Source organism: Delphinapterus leucas, chromosome 17 (assembly GCF_059928025.1).
Source record: "Delphinapterus leucas isolate spDelLeu-1000000601 "Yukka" chromosome 17, BTC_Dleu_Yukka2, whole genome shotgun sequence".
In the NCBI taxonomy this organism is placed as follows: Eukaryota; Metazoa; Chordata; class Mammalia; order Artiodactyla; family Monodontidae; genus Delphinapterus; species Delphinapterus leucas.
The window spans coordinates 7,947,306-7,966,984 of NC_143145.1; the positions used below are offsets into that span (position 1 = coordinate 7,947,306).

At 53.7% G+C, this 19,679-nt stretch overlaps 1 protein-coding gene across 4 annotated transcripts in view; it reads left to right on the plus strand.

Moving 5' to 3' along the window:
- Nucleotides 1-3,000: 3,000 nt before the first annotated feature.
- ST3GAL1 (ST3 beta-galactoside alpha-2,3-sialyltransferase 1) overlaps nt 3,001-19,679 on the plus strand; it is an 86,860-nt gene continuing 70,181 nt past the window's right edge. For all 4 annotated transcript variants that reach the window (XM_089898692.1, XM_089898694.1, XM_089898691.1 and 1 more), the window contains exon 1: nt 3,001-3,393. The gene's annotated coding sequence lies outside the window, so the exon portion shown is untranslated. The remainder of the gene's footprint in view (nt 3,394-19,679) is intronic.

The following is a 19,679-nucleotide window of genomic DNA, read 5'->3' on the forward strand; positions in this document are numbered from 1 at the left end:
CATCAGAGACTGGGAGAAGATGTGTCTGATGTGCATCTTTTTATATAGATAAGCTGATGATTTATGCATGTTTCACCAGAGTTGCTTAATAAGAAATTTCCATCTCACTGCACAGTCATCTAGGGGAACTGCCAAGAACCCAGGGGTGAAACCGAGAGCCGACTTTGATTCTTGGCTGCAAAGCAGAAGAGCTGGATGATCTGGGGCCACTTACTTGCCCAATCTGACCTCCCTCCTGCTAGGATATAATAGGATAGTCTTAATGACGGGAGCATTTTCTATTTTGCAAAGTGCTTTTCTGTACATTATACTATTTGATCCTTGCCATAAACAACATTTCTTTATTAATTCATCCAGGAAGTCTTTATTCAGCATCTAGCATGTAACTGGTATGAGATGGGCACTGCAGTCAGCCGGGAGCAAAACCCAACGCATTCCCTCCCCACAGCAAGCTGAATCAAATCAGAAGGCAAACGCCGCCGATTATATAATCAGGAAAATCAACAGGGCGCTGTAGGCAGTTGTCCCTGTGAAGACAGCAAGAGGACCACTCTTACATTTGGATACTTGGACCTGGTTGATGTTCCAAGCCAGGCCCCCAGGTGCTGAGTCTGAGAGGTCCATGTCGGAAGGTTCCCATGGCTGGAAGACACTGCCGCTGCAGGGAACAGAAGTTGATGTTCCTAGGAACCCTCTCTGCTCCCCTCGTCCCAAACACTAAAGCATCTTGGGGAATGCCAAGTGCAGTGGACGCCCTGACTCACATCTCAGAAAGAGCAAAGCCCACACGATGCTTCCAGGCAGGCCAGAAGGTTCACCTCCACCCACCTCTAGAACTGAAACAAAAACCAATAGGTTCAGGCAAGAGGTCTCAGGTCACGAAATACCCAAAACTTTTCTTGCAAACTCCCGGAGGGCAGGAAACTTAGCCAGGCAGCAGGGCCCGGGTGCAGCTTGGCAGGGTTCCTGCTCCTTGAAGAACTCTTGCAGATCCGCATGCTTTTTGTTTCGGCTTCCCCGCCCCCCCGCCCCCTTGCCCTATTCTCTCTATTCCTCTTTTCCTTCCCCTTCTAGTAGGGAATTTTCTCACTCTCTCCCCTGCCCCTTTTAATCGTTATCTCTTCTGCTCTGAATATCTCTCTTTTTCTCCTTCAACTCCCAGAAGTCTTCTGCATACCACCACCCCATTCTCTAGGGCAGGCCTCCCCCAGCTGTGGGCAGGGACCTGGTGCCGGAGAAATCCACCATTCACACAACACACTTTTATTGAGCATTTACTATATGCTAAGTAGAGGTTTTAATGTTGGACATACATGAATTCACTTAATCATCACAGCAACCTTGTGAGATGGACAGTATTAAGCCCATTTGCACAAATGAAGAAACTGAGGCACAGAGCTAGTAGGCTTAGGGATTCTGAAACTAGCCTAATTGTGTTGCAGGAAGGGGGACCCCTTGCAGGGCCCGAGAGTGGGCTCTTAGTCTAACACCCGGAACTGAACTGTCCGAGGAGACACACGTGCTGACAAAGCAAGAGACTTTATTGGGAAGGGGAACCCGGGTGGAGAGCAGGAGGGTGAGGGAACCCAGGAGGACGGCTCTGCTACATGGCTCGCAGTCTCAGGTTTTATGGTGATCGGGTTAGTTTCCGGATTGCCTCTGGCCAATCATTCTGATTCAGGGTCCTTTCTGGTGGCGCGGGCATCGCTCAGCCAAGATGGATTCCAGCGAGGAGGATTCTGGGAGGTTGGTAGGCCATGTGGACTGGCATCTCCTTTAGACCTTTCCCGGATTCCGGTTGTTGGTAGCTTGTTAGTTCTGTGTTCCTTACCAGGACCTCCTGTGACAGAATAACTCATGCAAACTGTTACTGTCTTTGCCTGGCCAGGGCTGGTGCTTTCAGTCAGTGTTTCCCCTAACGATTTCACACATCCAGGGAGTGGCAGGTTTGAACCAAGAAGTCAGGTCCAGCTGGTCCTGATCTGAAGCACACACTACACATTCCTCTGATGAAGAGCTAACGAGCTCTCTGACTCCACTGCAGAAGGCTGACCTCTCCGACTGGGGCAAGGGAAGCTGAAAGAATTAACTGACCCCGAGGCCAAGCTATGCCTTTTTCCTCTTAGCATTCCTCAGTTAAACTGTGAAAGAGGACAAACCCCAATAAGGGGATAAGAACTGTAAAACCAGATTTTTTGGTAACGCCTCTTAAATCCTGTGTCCTGCACGTAGCGTTAGGACTGGCATTCTGCCATTGAGCAAGACGCTTCCAGCGCCCACACTTCCCTGTAAAGAAGGAAGGGCAAAAACCGCGCAAACCTGACCCCGAAAGGGGGCCCGGTCCTCGAAGCCCCAGCCCCAGGAACCCTTTGGGGTTGGCTCCTGCCTGGGGTCCGGCTACCCAGAGCTTGACCTGCTCTGGATCACGCTGCAGCCTCCGCATTTGGGAGGAAAAAAACAGCGGCGGGCAGGAGGGCCAGGGCGGGGGCCGGGCCGCGGTGGCGCCTCCGCGGCTCTTATCTGGGCCCCCGCCCGAGCCTCACCGGCTCCTTAGCCCCACTCCTCCCCTCCCTCTCCCTAAATCCCACCGCGAGTCCCGCGCCCTTAGAGGAAGGGGGTGGCTTTGCCCAGCCGCCAGCAGGGGGGATCGGCCCCTTCTCGCTACCATGCACCCGACTCGGGCTCTTCAGAGCCCGTCCTCTCGCAGGGCGCCGTCACCTCCTCCGCGGGGCTGATCCCCCGGCCCCCCTGGCCTCTCTTCCCCAGCCTTCCCACCCTGAAGGCGGCGGCCCCGGCGCGAAGTGTCGCCGAGACGTCCCCGCAGAGCCCCTCTCGGGGCGGCGATCCGGTCCCCGCGCCTGAGCCGACAGCAGTCCACGTGGCTCGCAGCTCTATATTCGGCTCGCAGGCAGCCCAGAGCGTGTGGAAACCCGACCGCGTCCGGGTGGAGGGAGTGACGCGGGGAGAGCGCCGGGCGGCGAGGGGCGGGCGCTGGGCGGAGGAAGGGGAGGGCCGCGCGCAGGAGAGGCGCCCGCCCGGCTCCGGCGCGCGCCCCGGCTCCTGGCCGCGGCCGGCCCCTCCTCGGCCCGCCCGCCTCCCCCTTCCGTTACACCCGGGGGAAGGTGTTCCCGAGACCGCTCCCATCCTCACCCCGCCTCCCCGCTTCTCCGGCTCCAGCCTCCGCCGGCGGAGCTCCACTATGCCAGACAGTTTCGACACTTTGCAAAGACAAAGACCAGAGGAAGGAGAACGAAGAGGAAGAGGAGGAGAGAGAGGAGAAAGGGGCGATGTGAGCTGGGAAGGGGGCGAGTGTTCGGGACACCCCCTTTTGATTCTCCTCCGAATCCCCTCATCCCCCGAAGCCCAGGAAACTTTCGCGTGTCTCCGGCCGCGGTGAGTGAGCGCGCGGTGCCGGGGGTGCGCGGGGGGCTGCATCCACCGGAGTTGGGGTCCGGCAGTTTCGCTTGTGTTCTCCGAGTGGAGGGGCGATTGTCCGCACCCGGGGACAGAAGTGGTGGGGAAGGATCCAGGAGGGTGTGACAGGAGGGTGGAAGTGGGTTGAAGACCTCAGGTGCCGGGAGGGAGGAGGGCAAATGTAGGAAGACCCCTTCCTTAGCAGCGGTGTCGCCGGGGTCTTTGGGAGAGGAAGGAGGTCGCAGAAGAGGGTCGGGCTCAGGGGTTTACAGCCGTTTCAAAAGCAGCTGTTGGGTGCTCAACGGGGAGCCTACACCGGGTCTGGGGCAGCGGTCCCCGGGGTGGCCCCAGTGACATTGCACTCGGCGCCGGGCTAGCATCTCCCCGGTGGGGGCCGCCGAAAGGCGGAGTGGCCAACGGGGTCGCCCTCCGGCGCTTTAGAGCGGAACCAGGGGTGCTGGGGCGCTGGGAGGCCGCCCAGTGATCCGGTCGGGCGGCCGAGGGATGGTATCCGGATGGTGCTTCCAAATCCGCTGCGAGCAGGCGCAGATCGAGGAGGTGGCCATCGCCCCCGGGGACACCGCAGGCCCGCATTGCTCCGGATACGGTGGAGAGGTTGGCACCCGGGACAGGACGGCTGGACGTAGCGTGGTGGACAGGGTGGGCGAAGGGGAGCGTGGCGGGGGTGGTGCCCGTGGCGACTTGAAACTCTGGGTCCGCCCCAGTCCCGGTAGGCGCCGCAGCTGCCGCGAAATAATCTGACAAAAGTTAGCAACTTGTCTGCGTCTCGGGTGTGTGACCCGCGCGGCGCAGGGGCCGCTCCTTGGGAGAGCGCAGGAGCGGTGAGCGGTGCCACCGGGGCATAGCGCCCTGATGGGGGTACAACCTGATTCGGAATCCGGACAGGGGCGCAATTTCTAGCTCCTCCTTTCACTAAGCGAGAGTGTGTTTGAACTTGACCTTGCGGGAGGAAGCGCGGCCGAACTTGACGTGGGGATTGAGGCTGCTCCCCAGCTGGGCGCCGTCGCTGTATCCCGAGGCCTGGTCTCCTGGGAAGGGTGTTGGAATTATCTGGGCTCTGCTCTTCCGCCAGAGACCTGAGTCTCTCCTCCCTCCTACGCGAGGGTCCCAAACCGCACCTTCCACGCTCGGGGCTTGGTGGGGTCGCTGGGCGAGCGGACACGTGCCCGCTCAGAAGTCTGCGAGTGGTTGGGGGTTGGGCGGGTTCTGCGTGTCCCACAGAGGGAGACAGCCTTGACCCTGAGGGCAGTGACCTCCTCACTGCGTCGTCGCCGCATCAGGCATCCGCCGGGCTTTCACGCGCCCACGTCCGGGTACCTCGCGCCTCTTCCGGCTCATCCCCCTCCCAGGTCCCACGCCACGCGGATTTGTGCAGAGATGGTTCCCCAGGGAGACAGCGAGTACCCGCTCCCGCTCTGCGGCTGTGTGCGTGTGCGTGTGTGTGTGTGTGTATGTGTGTGTGTTGAGGTGGCGGGGGGCGGTACTCGCCAGCGGGGAAAATGAGGTCGGCGGGGAACGAGGTTGTACAGCCGTCGCGCCTGGCACACAGTAGGTACGTACGAAGGCTGTCTGAAAAGGCCTCTTCGAGGGAAGGCGCTGGCAGAGGCCGGGACGTCCCTTGCCTCTTTCTCCCCACGTTTACTATTCATTTCGCATCTATCTACCCAGCCCAGCGCTTTTGGCTTCTAGACGTACCTTGCGCACCCACTACGTGCTGGGCTCAGAGATGGGCTCTTCTTAGACGCTGGGGCGAAGCCGCCAGGTTTTCTTTCCCGGGAGCTGCGGGAGAGCGTTCCCGACGTTCGGAAAAGGCAAGGTGCACTGCCCCCTGCCGACTACTCTAGAGATTGCCTCTTGGTTCCGAGGCAGGAAGGGGCGCGGCGGCAGGGTGCCTGGGGTCGCGCCCTGCACCTCCGGTTCCTACCCCCAAACACCATGGCCCGGCCTTTTTCTGAAATCCTGCGGTTAGCTGAAAAGACCGACCCGAGAGTTCACCATAATATGCCCCGATCTGGGTACGGAGTGGGGGTAAAACGGGGTCATTGCTCTTCCCTTATAAATACGTTATGCAAGATAAACATTACGTGTAATTGAGTGTGTGTTGTATAAGTAGATATACATACGTATGTTCACATACTACATATGTGTATGTATATATTCACATGCCTCGATTTCAAGTTTGGGGGAAAGGAATTTCATCATAAGAAAAATTTATTTTGCTGAATAAGTGACCGAATAAGTAGGGGGTCCTTTCCCGACCTTTGAACTATCCCACAGGCGTGGGAATATGCTACCCCTGTGTTGTGCTAGGCCTGCATTTGCTGTCCAGGTCTGCGCTGGGGCAAGGCCAGGGCCTGGGCCCCAGCAGAGTCTTACCTTCACTTCCCTCTGCTGGCGGGGGGTTAGCACCCCCATGGAGCACTGGGTTTAGAGAAAAAAAAAAACCAGGAAGTGTTGCCAGAAGTAATGGCGGAGGAATTTCTTTAAGGGCTGAAGATATGCTCCTGCAAGCTCTATCAGCAGATGGAAGCTGGCTCTTAAGCAGCCTCCTGCTGACCTTAGGACTGTTTCCACTTTGGCGGTACAGGCTGGGCACTCCCCGGCTGGGCTCACCAGCACCTGAAGTCCTGAAGTCGGGGACCTGCCTAGTGCTGGTCGTCGGAGCCTTCTGGTGCCCCAGCTTTGGTGGGCTGGATCCATCGGTGGGCCAAGTGGCGAGGGTTCCTCGGAGGTCCTGGGGCCTCGCGGGTGCGTGGGACTCTGCGCCAGGTGGGTACACCTCTTCTCTCTCCACCACCAGCCCCAGGAACATCACCTGGAGACAAGCTGTCTGCAGCCCCGTAGGAAGGGACCCCTTAATCTTCTGGTCAGTTAACTCTGTCTGAATCCGTTGTTGACTCAAAAGCATTATATTTGGACAGGGCTTTTGCCTTGCAGAATCTAAACCTTAATCCTCTTCTAGGTTCCCTCCCATACCACAAAAAGCAGCCAAGAAAGCAAAAAATAAAATCGACCAGTTATCTTGTCCATACACGGCTTCCCAGTGAGTTCTCTGTATGCATCTGAACACACACACCACGGGCCGGAGGAAGAGCTGGCCTGGTCACAAAGAATTACTCTAGAATAAGGCTTCCATACACTTTGGTCAGTTATGGAACCCTCTGGAACCTCCAGCACTGCCAACCCCCCTGCAGAGCGGAGGATCTGGGCACTCTCTTCTCAATTTGGTCCCGGGAACCCAGCCTTGGGCCCCAGCAAGACCCTGCGTTCTAGCCCCAGGGCCAGCACTCAGTTATGTGACCACTTAAAACCCAGACTGTTTCAGGCTCTGGGTCTGTGTCACTCTGGGCAATGAGAGGTGTGGAGCTCTGCTGACATTACCTCGGGGGCATTAAGGCCTTTCTTTGCGAAAACAGTGCCCTCCTCCCATGTGCTTTTGCCTCCAGCTCCGTCCTCAGAATGCTTCAGGCATCCCTGGCATCACAGACAACCCTAGCCCACCCATGCCAACTGTGTACCCCCTTTCACTCCTGGAGCCTTGAGAAGCCCACCCTCACTTGGCAAAGTTATTCTCCAGCAATTCTCAGCATTGGGTATGGAGACAGGGCCCAGAAGCTTCCGGCTCTGGGGTGACATCTGTTAGGACTCTCCAATGATGCATATTGCAAATAGGGACCACAGGGACCTCGCCAGGACCTAGGTGTTTCCCACTGTAAGAGCTGAGATGTTCTTAGAAATCATTTTGTTCAACTAACTCTTTCATTTTATGCAAGAATACTGAGGCCCTGTGGAGAGGTCACAGGGACCTGCAGTGACAGAGCTGATCTAGACTGCTGGCTGGTCTCAAACTTTAAATAGATTAGCTGTCTGGGCTCCCCCTTCCCCAAGCCCACTCATTTCCATACACTTATGTCTCTTTTTCATTGTTGGAGACAAATATATCCTTGGAGATGAAGCTAAATCCGGCCTCTGTACCCTGACACTGAATTAAATCTCGGAGACAGTTTTGGGTGAAGTAGAAAAGAATAGCTTTATTGCTTTGCCAGGCAAAGGGGGCCACGGCGGGCTAATGCCCTCGAAACTATGTGTCCCAACCTGGAGGGGGTAGTGAGAAGTTTTATGGTAATGGTTCAAAGAGGGCGTGATCAGCTGGTGGCCATTCTTCTGACTGGTTGGTGGGGAGGTACGTGGGAGTCGGCATCATCAACCTTCTGGTTCCACCTGGTTGGATTGTTTCGGTTGAACCAACATTTATTAGGAACTTATTGTCTCCCAGGCACCATGCAAGGTGCTAGAACTATAGAGATGGAAGGACATGTGGTCAGTCCTTGTCCCCTCCATCCCCACCCTGCCAGAGGTCACGGTGTCGTGGGGAGGTGCATGGGGACATGAAGAGTTACTCTATAGTGAGGGTTTGCACTAGAGCAGAAATACGCACTGGCCGAGGCAGGGTTTCGACAGAGAAGAAAAGAGATTCGTCTACCTGGGGGACCCATGGAAAGATTCATTGAGGAGACAACCCATGGGTACCTTGGGGAATTCTTCCAGGCACAAGTCAGACTGCAGGAGAGCAAGAGTGTTTTCTTGAATGCATAGAACTGGTATCGAGTCAAAGTGGCGTGTGCCCTGTACAGGTGCGCAAGAAAAATAAAGTAAAATAACAATAACAAGAGGTCTTTTATGCATGGTTCAGCAGAGGGGAGGGAACTGGAGATTTTAGGGGTTCGGTGCTTTGGCCCCCGGTTCCCGCGCTGATCTCCGGTTTGCTTCTGTGGGATTCATCCTTGCTACTCAGCCAGAGTGCAGGTCCCTGAACCCTGCAGTCCTCCAAAGGCTCTGGGCTTCAGAGTGATGGTGTGTAAGAATGCCAGTGGCTGCTTTGGCTTTAAAAAATAAAATTCGATGCTTTATCTCTAATGCTCATCCTTAGACGAGTATCAAGTTGGAGGAGCTGATTTGGGAGAGGGCAGTGAAATGGCGCAGCAGGCAGCGTGGGGGGGGGAAGCACCCAGGTTTTCAGGATCACGCTGCCCAGGTCGAGCTGGGTGAGCTCGGGCAAGCCCTGCACCTCCGTTGGCCAAATCTGAGTTGCAGGTGGGCGATTATCCCCCCAGGAAGTGGGCCACTATGAGGATGAAGCAAGGTCATGCGTGAGAGGATATTGCCTGTGGGACTGGGCTCCCAGAGCCCCCCTCGACCCAGTTAATAACAGTCTGGTTCCAGAGGGTTCTAAGAGGAAGTGCTGCTGGCTGGAGATACTGCCTCGCGACAGAGCATGTGGGAATAGAAGAGGTGACTGGAGGTGGAACGTTTTGGGAAGCTCATGGAAGAACACTGGAAACCCGAGGCTGGCTTTAATGTTCAGTGGTGGGTAAAAAACCCACCCTGGAAGCAGCAAGGCAGAATAGCTGGTTTGGGGTAGTAGCATTCTTTTCTCATTCCTGCAGGTTGCCTAAGCGTTTAAAGTTTTCTTTTTCCCTTGGGCATGACCTGGAGAGTTCCCGGGAGCGGTGGCACCTGGGTTGGGGGAAAGGGATGCTCTGCGCCCTGAGCCTGTCCTGGCTCAGGTGGCCTGGCTGGTCAGCAGGCTGTGTGGCATGTGTCAAAGTTGAAGGCACCTGGAGTGGACTCTGTAGTGTCAAGCCAGGGACAAGTGTTAGAGGGACGGCCCTGGTGTCAGGATATTTCCTCCCGTTAGGGGCACCGCTGGCCCAGGGTTCAGAAGTGCCCCACCCGAGTACTGATCCTGTTCTACCTGCTGCTGCCCATGACCTTGGGGACATCATTTGTTGATGGAAAAAAAGGCACAACCTAAAAGTCGAGGTTGATAATTATGGGTTTTTTTGGTGGACTTTCTGAGGACTTCAAGCCGGGGAGACAGCTTCTCAGATCGCTCTGAGGGACTGCCCCAAGTAGGTCAGGGAGGAACCAGGATGTAGAGGGGTTTTTGCCACAAAGACCAGGTAGTTCGAACATCAAAAAAAAAAAGATTACCACTAATGAGAGAAAACCAGACATCTCAAGTGAATGAATTTGGTACTTTTCTGTGTATGGGAAGATGCATGTCTGGGCTCATTGAAATCATTCCTTTGATGTGCATCTCAGCTATCTAGGACAAGTATCCTGTCCTTTCCCATCCTGAGTCCCCTCAGGATGTACCTTTGGGGGTGGCTGCAGGGTCTGAGGGTCCGTTGCCATCCTGCGCTCCCTCAGGGGTGACTGTAGTGTCCTGATGGCTGCAGCTTCCTTTATTCGCTGAGACGGCAGCAGCATTTTTCATCCACACACTTAAGCTCTGAATCTCCATTTCCTCAACTAGTAGAGGGTAATATAAATCCCCCAAGACAGGATGAGGCTGATGAACAGGCCTTCTTGATTATAAATTGAGTAACATCTACTTCTTATTAAATGTTTAGTGTGTGCCCAGTGCAGTGGCAAGTATTCTAAACTTCAGATCATTTTGTGTTCCGGTAGAAAAGATGTGCACCCACATTGAGTGGAGAGTTTTAGTAAAGAGTGTTTAACAGAGCTGGGAGCGGTATTTAGGGAAATCAGTAAGGGATGTAGCAGTACCTGGGCCCAGTGACCACGCCCCACCATTCCCATCCCCCCCAGAGGAAGCAGAGGGAGGGATGGGGGAGAGGAACCAGGAGAGCACGGCAGTAGGAGCTGATAGAAGCTTGTGGAAGAGCCTCCCCCTTCCCCCTGGCAGGGAGGGGACAGGAGGATACGCTCTGCCACCTGGCTCTGTCCTGCCTGCCCCCACAATCCCTGTGTCACCAAGAGACGAGCCCTCCCAGCAGCCAGAGGCCACGGGCCTCCTTGTTGGAGCTTCTCAAGGGCATGACGGGATGAAGACAGGTCACCTCTGCACTCACAGCTGTTGGCACCTGACCCTATTTGGACCTCCGTTCGTCTCTTCTGTGTGCTCCACTGGGATCAGGGCCCTCCCCATTCTGCAGACATACCCAAGGTCACATGGTCTTGCCCACACCCGGATCTTCCGTGTGCCTGGAATTACCTTCATGGGAAGTAGGTGACTCCTGGGGAAGGAATAAGCCCACATTTCCAGCTGCCTTGAAGCCCCATCACACATCTTCCTCCGCTCACCCTTTGGAGCTCCCACCACCCACCCTTCCCACCTTGAACTGTACAGGTGAGGAAGTTGAAGGTCAGTCAGGTGAGCAGGTCCACATGGGCTTAGGATACGGCCTCTGACCTTGGTGGAGCCACCTCCCTGCATCCCGGCCCCTCAGGGCCTTGCTGTCTCTGCCTCGCCCCTTCTCCCGTCTGAGAACAGTGGCAAAAGATCCCATAAACGAAGTCTCAGCATCCCCGTTAGATCCTAGAGTCAACTTAGGGAACCAAAACTTTATCATCATAACAACGCGATTAACACAACACAGCAGCACATAACAACCACAGCTGCCTTTCACAGCTCATGCAAAGTAAGTATGGATGAACCTGACCAGAAACAGGCTTGGCCGAGAACTAGCTTTTAGCATTATTAGGAAGCCAGAGAGTGCCGCCCCCAGGGGAGGCTTAGAGCATCAAGGTGGGGTTCTGCTGCTGAGACTCAGGTAGGCACATAACAGTGGAACCTCCAGAAAGGAGCTGTCAACCAATAACTCAGACACTTTGCTAGATAATTTCCCTGCTATTTAATTATTTTGCCTGTAAATGATTTTCTCCCGGGGGAGGGAGTCAGCTAAGTACATGGAGTTAAAAGTCATAGAATAACTGCATGAATAGAGTTTAGGAGAAAGCAAAGAGGAGAGAAGAAAGCTGCAGGCAGTCTTGGAACAGGGAAGCTTGCCCGCACATTTTTGGGGGCAAAGAGGTTACTGTGTGTGTTCTGTCCTTGAGAAGGATTTCAAAGACTACAGTTTCACTTGTTGGATTTTCTAGAAAACCCCGAGAGTTCAACCTTGGAGCCTAGTGATAGGTGGTCTCTGGGTTCCCCTGTGCTCAGGGCCTGCCATCAGCACTTCTACCTCCACTGAGCTAAGATGTACACATTCCCTCCTCAGTAAGAGCGGATCATTTCTTTAATACTAGATCCCTAGTCTTTATAACAGCCCTGTAAGTCACTGTTTTGTACTTTTTTCCTAACCCATTTTACTGATGTGGAAACAGGCTCACAGAAGGGAAGCCACTTGCCCGAGGTCACATAGCTAGAAAGTGGCAGAGCCAGAATTCATGATGGTTCCATATCTGCCCGAAGCCCAAGATCTCAGGCAGCATGCTGTGTGATTGCCAGGATCGTCCTGTGTCTCTAGATCAGGGGAACCAGGAAGGGGGGGCAGCTGCCTCTGGAGGTGCAGCTATGAAACACATCATACCAGGTATCTGTTCCCAACCGTAGCCCAAGACATGTGCCATCCCACCCGACAGGCATGACAAATGGACCCAGGTTCTGTAACATCCTTTTTGGAAGGAGGTTCTAATTTTTCTCCACGTGCTATTTGCCGAGGCCTGGGGCTCCAGGCATTTTCCCTGATTCACCCATTTGGGGCTGGTTGGATGGGTTTATTTAGCCCTCGATAGTCTGGCTGGATTCTCAGATCTCCACGAGGATCCCTGCGTTGCTGATTGCAAGCACTCATCCTTTGGCTTGTCCACATAAATTGAATTCAGAGAGCCCCACGGTGCCTGGGGATTGAGGAAGGACTGAGCAGGAAGGCTTGGTATAAAGTTTGTCATCAGGGGGTGGAAACCTGCCCAGATCCCTAGACAGGTGTCTCTCGGCAATCTGCTTCAAGAAAAATGAACAGTAAAAGTTGCTGTTGCAACACTGAAAACTTGCCTTTTAATAACATCTTCACAGTTGAGAGAAGTGTTTGTTGTTCCGGTTACTTGAAAACGCTGTTAATCCTACCACCTGGTGGAGAATTTGATGAATAAAAACTGTTGCTTGGGAAACATGTTAGTTGCCACCAACAAGAATGTTTTAGTGGGGGGTATTCCTGGGTGTTTCTGAAGCGTATCCTTAAATTTTAAACTTCAGTCTTTTGGCAAAAAGGAAATTAAAATGAAAAGGAGAGATTAGAAGGTAGCGCGGCTGTGTACCACACTTGAGGGAAATTTCAAATGAAAAACACACCTTTCAGAATGGTCTGAAGAATTGGTTCCAACATAAGAGCCGCTTCTGTTTTTCTGTCTGTAACCTATGAAAGGGAAGAGACTGAGCTAAGTGAAAATCATTGGTGAACTACAGGATTATAGAAATGAAACTGATGTCTCTACAATGCCAAACATCCAAACAAGGAGAAAAAAATGTACTGGCCCTGGGGACAGTTTGGAATATCAGAATACCCCCTGCATCGTTGGGAACCTGCCCCTGGGATGGAGTAAACGGGTTTTCTCTTTTTCTCTGAACATAAGCTGTAACCGTTATAGGAGAGGTTGGAAGGAAGTTGTGTGTGAGTCAATTAAATGACAGCAAGTTACAAAGGTTGCACATTTAAAGAGCGTGAAATCAGAAGGAATTGTAAAATCCAAGCATTTGCAAAGATTCTTAGCAGCGCCCTTGTTCAGCCTTCCTCTTCCAGACTTCAGTTATTTATCGACCGAGTCATTCACTGATGCACTCAATAGAAGTACTGGCTCTGCCACTTCCTTGCTGTGTGACCTTCAGTGTGTTTCATAACCTCTCTGTGCCTCCATTGCTTCATCTATAAAATATGGATAATAATAGTACCTACATCTTGGTGGGTACTAAATACTTGGAAAGTGTTTAGAGCAGGGCCCTGCAGCGTGCCTGCTTTAAAGTGCCTGCTGAGTACATGCTATGATCATCATCTTTCGAGTTAGGAAATCCCTTGCTCAGCTTCCCACTGAAGTTTCCTCACTTCAACTCCACTATGTGGTTGTCCCTCCTCTGCTTGAATGCTGCCAGTGATAGCCAGATCACTGCCCCACACAGTGGCCCTCTGACCTCTGGACACCTCTGTGGATTAGAAAACTCTTCCTCATACAGAGCTTCCAACCATGGAGGACTTCCTGGAGGAGGTGGTAGGGTGGGGGTCTCCAGAGCTGTCTAAATTTAAGGCTGGGAAAGTTGGCTGGGCTTAAGAAGCTATGGTGTGGCCCCTGGACACTAATGGTAGATGAGGTCCACCTGAGACTTTGGACATGACATTTTAGCCATTCCCTGCCTTGTATTTCACTGCTAAGACAGCTCAGACGGAGGCCTGACCCGTGTGATTCCTCAGCCCGTTAGCAGGTAGAGCCAGGGTGAGAAGCCAGCCCTTCGTTCAAGGCTGCCACGGCCGACTTTCACCGCTGGCTTTTCCGCCCGACTTGGGCAGCTCAGGGTTGTCCTAGAGCTTCTGGTGCCCATCTGCATGCCAGAGCAGGGGACACGGCAGCAGGCACGGACCCGGGTGCCAGGACTCCTAGATGACCCCACTGGGTGGGCCCCCTCCTCTAGGGACCCCCATCGTGTCTACACCTCAGCCTCTCAGACCACCCCCGACCCCCAGTCTCCCTGACCTCCTTCTCAGCAAGTCAGGGTTGGCTTTTGTGAATTCTGCCATCTCTCTGCCCTTGTATCCTTCCTGAGTTTCTGCCCGGGAAATGCTGGACATTCTGGACTCGTTTAACCTTCTAAACAGGGCTTTTCGGTCCTTCTTGTTAACAGTATTTCGACAGTTGAGGACACTGAGGCTCATGGAAGTGGCCCCCCGGGGGGGGGACCGGCCCCCTCCAGCCATCCCCGCCCTGCTAGTGTCTGACCTCGCGCCACCCAGTGTCTGACCTCACGCCACCCACGTTCCTCCCACCCTCCTTTTGCATTGTTCTGAGAATCAGATAAGAGGCTCCTTCACTAAACCCTATTTCGGGGGCTATAAATAGGACACTTAATGGTGGCACTCGGGTCCCATCACCAGGGACAGAATCTGTGTGATGCCAGCATGTCCTCCAGCCCAGGGTTTTCATGGTCAGCACAAGATTCTTCCCTCCCTCCCTGCCTTCCTTCCTTCCCTCCCTCTCGCTCTCCCTTCTTTCTTTTTCTTCCTTCCTTCTTTCCCCTCATCCACAAAATCTTGTCCCAAAGTACATAGTTAAGCCTCCTTAATCAGACCGTGGTTGCCTAGAAGACAAACACATGCGTATTTCACGATTCTTCTCAGTTCTGGCAGACAGGGAACAGTGCCCATCAGGAGGCCCGGGGGGAGGCTGCCCAGCCTGTCAGCATCTCCTTCCTCTGAAGGCAAAGTCAGTGTAGCCCACAGGAAGGCCACGAGGGCACCGCTCACCCGGAGGCCAAGGGGGCAGAGGGATCAGCAAGGACCGGGGGAGGTCAGGGCCACTGTTTGTTAGGTCTGGGGCAAGTGCCTTCTGTGTCCAAGCCATGTCAGTTTCCCCACTAGTGCTCTGGGGACACCACCACCCATCTTTCCGGCTGAGAGTTGAGATAACTCAAGCAGGAGAGGGTTGGGGAAAAAGCCCCAGAGAACAGATGTCTTCAAGCTGGAAGATGGGTGGGAGCTGCTGACAGTAACAGTGAGGGTGGGAGAGCCATTGGACGGGGGACCCTGGGGAGCAACCCACAGATGGAGCCGGGGCACCTCCCCAGTTGTGTGGTTGATGGAAGGAGGAAGAGAGGAAAACAAGGTGCCCGCCTGGGGGGTCCTAACCGTCCTGCCTTCCTCCAGTTTTGAGGAGCGATCAAGGTGTCTCTTCCTGCACGCAGAAGGAGATTTAGCCAGACGAGGCACACAGTGATGCTAGAACGTTCTTGAAATTCATATCTGTCTGAGTGATGCTGAAGAGTCACCCTGACCCGCTGTCAATTCCACCGCCCACCACGTTTATTTAACCGTGGATCGGGTCCTGTTCCAGACCCTTTCCTTGCCGTTACTGCTCACAAAATTCCACTGGCGGGCTTCCCTGGTGGCGCAGTGGTTGAGAATCTGCCTGCTAATGCAGGGGACACGGGTTCGAGCCCTGGTCTGGGAGGATCCCACATGCCGCGGAGCAGCTAGGCCCGTGAGCCACAACTACTGAGCCTGTGCGTCTGGAGCCTGTGCTCCGCAACAAGAGAGGCCGCGATAGCGAGAGGCCCGCGCACCGCGATGAAGAGTGGGTCCCACTTGCCACGACTAGAGAAAGCCCTCGCACAGAAACGAAGACCCAACACAGCCAAAAATAAATAAATTAATTAAAAACAAAAGTACCAATGCCACCGTGGATGTGAGGATTAAATTAGTCAATGCTTTAAAAAAAAAAAAAAAATCCCACTGGCCCAGGTTCAGAGGAGGAAGCAAGATTCTGAAAACCTCATTAACTGGTACAGAGTGATGCAGCTAGTGAACAGGGCAAGCTTGCAGAGAATGCCTGTCTGCGGGTTGACATTTGATCAGACGGCCGTGGGAGACAGTACTGTCCCAGAACAAAAAAAAGAGCAAAAGGTGGGGGAGCGTTTGTCCCCACGGACCTGGACCTGGGGTCTCTGGCCCTCCAGCAGCAGGAAAGGCAAAACATGTGGGTGGACGGCTACCTCCTTCACACCCAGGGAGCTGTGCTTACGGTCTGCATCACTGATGGAATCACGTAACGTACAACAGGGTGTGCAGAGATGCGTGTGGTGGAAATGTGCATCTGTGTGCGATGGCTGGTGTGTGTGTGTTTCTGTAGGGGGTGGCATGTGACCGCTGTCCAGTGCTTGCAGACACCTTGATCAGGTTGAGGATGTGATTACGGAACTGGGGAGAGGGCATTCCCTCTCTTGCAGTGGGGTTTTCCCCAGGCGAGTGACTTACGCACAGAGGCGTTAACGTGAACACGTTTGTACCCCCAGCACCCAGCAGAGTGTATGCAGAATGTGCGGTGGGTAAATGCTAGTGTCATTTGTGCACCAACAAATATCTCTGAGATCTGTTATGTGCCAGGCACTGTTCTAGGCAGACAAAGACCCAGGGAGTTCACATCCTAGCAAACAGCGGGGAAGGGAAGGGATTGGCCGTGAGCAGGAAAAAATAGCAGGATGGGGGGGCCAGCAGGGGGACCCCGGGGGAGATCACAGTGTAGGTGTGGTGGTCCAGGAAGGTCACTCTGAGGAGATGTTTATGGAACCACGTCCCACTGCTGATAGGAGAGAACAGACGGTGAGGGTGGGGAGAGCAGGGGCTGCCGATCAAAGGACAGGCAGAGGACTCATTTACTCTCCTCCAGGGGCTGTGGCCTGGCCCCTGCAGAGCCAGGCCTGTCTTCTCCAGTGCATCCTTTCCGGCCTGAAGAGTCACATGCGTGGGCTCTCTCCCTCAGAGCTCAAGCATTTCCTCCCCCCAAATAAATGTTATCAGCTGGACCACAGACAGACCGCAGGCCAAGGCATTCCGGGTAGATAAGAGCACAGCCTGGCAGTCTTTAGATATGAAAATGGACAGCAGTGGAAAGCCTGGTGGAATTTCTGTTGCTGATAACCTTTAAGAAAAGAGCACTAGTTACAGGAGGGTTGTTTTCCTGAAAGAGAGGAGCCATCTTTGAATATCTGAGAGGCTGTCAGGTGAAAAAGGATTAACCCCTTCTGGGCAATTTTGAGGAGAGAATCCAAGTGGAATGGGTGAAATGAACAGATTTCAGTTCACGGAGTGTTATCCTTCTCATCCCCTCATTCATTCATTCATTCATTCAGCAAACACACCTAGGTGCCCGGCACTGTGCCGACACTGGAAGTGTGACAGAATAAGGTAAGGGCTGTGTCTTCAAGATGTTAATAATTTAATGGGAGAAACAGACGGATTAACAAATCAGTGGTATGTTGAGATGCAGTTCTGTGACGCCTGAAGCTAATACAATTTGGGAGTTCTCTTTAAGAAGAATACAAGGTTAGGAATTTAAAATGCAAGCCCTAGATTACTGGGGAGCCACTGACGGCCCCTGGTGCTTACCCTTCCTTGGCCTGGCCCAGGCCTCCTCTGGGAGAGGTGAGAGGGCACGAGGGTTTGTTTCCTGCGAGGCTGGATGAACACTTGGCAGAAAGGCTGGCAGTGGGAATTCTGGAATTCTGGTGGTAGGGCAGCCTCACCTTCTGGGTCCCCCGAACCCTTGTTCTTGGGCTAAAGACCCTTTTTCTCTTAGCGCTGCTGCGATTTTCAAAGGTGCTTTCCTTAAAGTTCCGCAGGCTGACCTTGTGATCGCAATTCCGGGACAGTGTTCTGTGGAATCGCCTGGCCTTCAGGAGCTAAGTGCTGGTGGAGTGGCTGTGAGCACTTTACAGAGGGCTCACCGGGGCTCACACGCTCTCCTGACAGCCCCCGATATTGACACCTTTAACCCTACAGCCCCTCTGCGTGCCAGCTGCTGACATTCTCCCTGTTTTATTGATGATGGAACCAAGATACAGAGTGGTTAGGTACCTCACTCACAGATGCACAGCTAATAAGTGGAGGAGCCGGGCTTTCAAGCTACCTAGCCTGCCTCCAGGGCTCCGTGCCCTTGCTGCATTGCCTCTCCAGGGTCCTCGCTGTTTAACTCTTTTCTAGCAACATTCTGGAAACATCCGGAGGGGCCAGCATGGGAGAGTGGCTATAGTACATACGTAGAATGGGCTAATAAGTGTTTGATCCGTACAAAGAGTTCTTACCAGCATGCTGAAATGCTTTCATTAGGTGTGAAGGTGGGATACATAAGAAATAACACTGTCAACAGTGTTAGCAGTGCTTGAACCCCCTCTCAGCCTTTGTACCCTCACCTGGACGGCGGTTATAATGGCTCATTTCGTTCACGCATCCATTCAATAGGTTTTAACTGAGACCCTGTCATGCGCCTGGTACTGGGAATATGGTGGTGACAAACTCAAGCATGGCTTCTGCTCTCCTGTTGATTACTTTTGGTCCAGCTTCTGATTGCACAGTCTGTCTGTGCTTTCTCCCTCTTTGTTGCCTTACGTGTATCTTCCCGAGGCCCTGATTGGCCCCCAGCCCCAGATCCAGCCCCGCCCAACACCTGTTGCCTCATTTGTAAAATGAACCAGGGACCCACAGACCTCCTGGACTTCAGAGTGGCTCTTCACAGTTGTCAGCGGGCATACCTCACATCATTACCATCTTCTAGAAAAGGTCAGGCTCCTGACAGCTGCAGGGATTGCCCTCCTCCCTGGATGTTCAAAGATCCAGCCCCGGTGGACAGCCGGGCTGGAAGGGAGGAAGCCAGGGCCCTAGAGTCCAAAGAAGAAGCTTCAGGACAGCTCTGCCATTGCCAGCTGTGCGTCCTTAACCTGCTGAGCTTTGTTCTTTTGATAAGTGGGGCCAGTCCCACCCACCAGGGGAGATGGACCCCACGGGGACATGCAAGCTGTAGCAAGTTCAAGGCCCTGGAGTGGGATCCCCCTGGCAGGCACCGGCGTCTGTCCCTCTCCAGCTCTTGGGCAGGCATTTTGCTACTCTGTGGCTCAGATTCCTGGTCTGTAAGAAAGGAGACAATCACAGTACCCCACCTACGAGGGGTTGTGAGAATTAAATGAGACAATGATTCTAAGAGCTGGGCACGGTGCCTGGCCCATAGCCAATGCTGGATAAGTTACAGCCGTGTTATTATTATTATTACATTAGAGCTGAGCCGCACTGGTGGGACGTGTGAGCTGTGAGGGTAGGAGGGAAAGGTGTCCAGCTACAGCAAAGACATCTCTTCCGTGAGAGGATGGACATCCCAGGGGTAGCTGTTGCGAACAGACCTGGAGGCCTTGACAACACTAGGGTCACAGGAAGAGGGCATCCACCCAATGCATGGAAGTTTACTGCGTCCTTTTAGGAGCCAAACCCATAGACTGAGTCATCCTCAAAAGATTAATTTCTGTTCTAATCAGGCCCAGCTGATAAGCATTTGGGCATTTACAATAGCCTTTGTTCCTGAAGGGTATCCAGTTGTGCCCTTCCAGCCTGCAGTGACCATTTCCCTTATGGCCTCGGGACCTAGTCCAAATTCCATAGCAGGACAGACAAGGCCACTACCACCGGAGACCCCACCCACGTTCCTGGCCTTCTCACTGCTTTCTGGTTCTCATGGTTCTTATGATTGCAAGATGCACCTCGGCAAAGACCATCAGGGAACTTCGAAAGAAACCCAAGGTTTATTGGGCTGGGCCACGCAGGGAGGTGGAGGTGTGCACAGACCTCGGGTTCTGCCTTTACTGGGGCTAAGGTTGGGGGCCTGGTGTTTTGCAGGGTCACTCTTTACTGGCAGATTTAAAACAGAAGAGCGAGAATTAAAGCGTGGGAAGGGAGAAGCAAGGCCAC